We start from the raw sequence: 2,430 nt of genomic DNA on the forward strand, positions 1-2,430 counted from the left end.
TGAAATGGATGAACATCTACCAATTCTTTTTGGTACAGTGACTCTGTATTCCTTCTATCTTCTTTTGATGTTTCCTGCATCATTCAATTATTTTGCCCATAGAATCTTTCAATACTGCAACTTGAAGCTTCAGTTTTTTTGGCTTGAGAAATCCTGAGCGTGTTTTTCCCTTTTGCTTTTCTAACTTCAGGTCTTTGCAGATTTCAATATAACAAACTGACAGACAAGTTCATCTCCCTTACATTCCTGCCTGAGCCCCCTCCCTCTTACCTGTTCCAGCCATTGGCCCTGGCTGCTGCTTCCTGCCTGGGGTCTCTCTCCTTCTTACCTGTTCCAGCCATCAGAATTCTACCCATAGAGTCCTTCCATACTGCAGCTAGAAGCTTACATTTTTTCCTTCAGTTCTTCAGTTTGAACAATGCCAAGTGTGTTCTTCTGTTTAAAATCAGGAAAGGTGTGTGTCAGGGTTGTGTCCTTTCACCACACTTATTCAATCTGTATGCTGAGCAAATAATCCAAGAAGCTGGACTATATGAAGAATATTCCATCACGATTGGAGGAAGACTCATTGACAACCTGTGATATGCAGATGACACAACCTTGCTTGCTGAAAGAAAAAAAAATACATGCAGCAGTTACTGATGAAAATCAAAGACTACAGCCTTCAATATGAATTACACCTCAACATAAATAAAACTAAAATCTTCAGAACTGGACCAACAAGGAACCACATAATAAATGGAGAAAATATTGACATTATCAAGGATTTCCTTTTACTTAGATCCAAAATCAATATCCATCGAAGCAGCAGTCAAGAAGTCAAACAACATATTGCACAGGGCAAATTTTTTTCAAAAGACCTCTTTGAGTCTTTAAAAGCAAATATATCACTTTGGGGACTAAGGTGCTCCTGAGCCAAGCCATTGCATTTCGTCTCTTCAAATGCATGTGAAAGATGGACAGTGAATAATGGAGACCAAAGAATTGATGCATTTGAATTATTATATTGGCAAACAATATTGAATATATCATGTACTATCAGAAAAATGTATTGTAAGAATAACAGCTAGAATGGTCCTTAGAAGAGAGGATGGTGAGGCTTTGTTTCATGTACTTTGGATATGTTATTTGGAGGGACCAATCCCTGGAGAATACATCATGCTTGGTAAAGTAGAGGGTCAGAGAAAAAGAGGAAGATTCTTAATGTGATGGAATGACACAATGGGTGCAACAATGGGCTCAAATCTATCTACAGTTGTGAGGATGGAGCAGTGTTATATTGTTCTATTGCACATAGGGTCACTATGAGTTGGAACTGATTTTCCAGCAACTAATGACAACAAAGTGTATCCTTTATTCTTGTTAGATCATTTTTACTCTTAAGGCATACCCACACAGATTTTCAACGGAAAGAAGAAGCCACCCCCTCAATTCTGTGTCTCTAGTTGCAGTAGATATTGAAATATCTGTTCAATTCTTCTGGCCCTCCATCTAGTGTTTTCTCCCTTTTTTTTTTTAAGTTTCACTTTCTTCATTCACACTTCAGGAGTCAACACACTATTTAAGAGGAATTTAATTAAGGATATTGTGGACAGCCCTCTTTACATTCCTCCTTTCCAGAATTCCCCCTCAACTTCTATCTCCAACTCTGGTCTCTTTCTAAAACAATGGTTCTCTAGTAGAACTTCATACATCAGATATATGTGAACTGGAGAGTATATTCAAGGGAAAGCAAATAAATATAGAGCCCACCTAATGCAATTTCTTTCTTGCAAGGGTTGAATCCTCTCCAGTTTCTGTCTGCTTTTGTTTGCTTTACAGTGCCTTCAGAGCACTGACTTTTTGTTGTTGTTGTTGTTGTCTAGAGTTTATAGTTATTATGGCTAGAGAGAATAATCTAATATAAGCCAGCAGAAGCTGGAAGCCTCCAATTGTTTTCAATCTTATAAAAGTTGAAGCCAATGTACTTACCCTAACATACAAAATCCTTCATGAAATGGAACTCTGTTAGCTCTCTAGCATCATCTCTCATTACTCCCCCTTTATTTCTTTCATGTCCAGGAATACTGTTTTCTACCTGTTCCCTGAATAAATAGAGCAGGTTATTGTCTCAGGAACTTTACACTGATTTTTCCCTGCCTCCAGCACTAATCACTAGTTACTGGCATGGGTCACTCCTTCACTTCTTTCAGGTATTTACTCAAATGTCTCCTCCTCAGTGAGGCTTTCTCTGGCCACCGTAATTAAAATATCAACTTTTCATAACTCAAAATGCACAAACAGCAGAAGAGAAACCAGATGATTGGGACCTTCTAAAAATTAAATTTTTATGTGCCTCCAAAGACTTCTCCAAAAGAGTCAAAAGAGAATCTACAGATTGGGAAAAAAAAAAAATGGTAATAACATATCTGACAAGGGACTTATCTCTAG

The sequence above is a fragment of the Orycteropus afer genome, unplaced genomic scaffold, assembly GCF_000298275.1.
Source record: "Orycteropus afer afer isolate SDZICR_OR568_19922 unplaced genomic scaffold, OryAfe1.0 scaffold00379, whole genome shotgun sequence".
Taxonomy (NCBI): Eukaryota; Metazoa; Chordata; class Mammalia; order Tubulidentata; family Orycteropodidae; genus Orycteropus; species Orycteropus afer.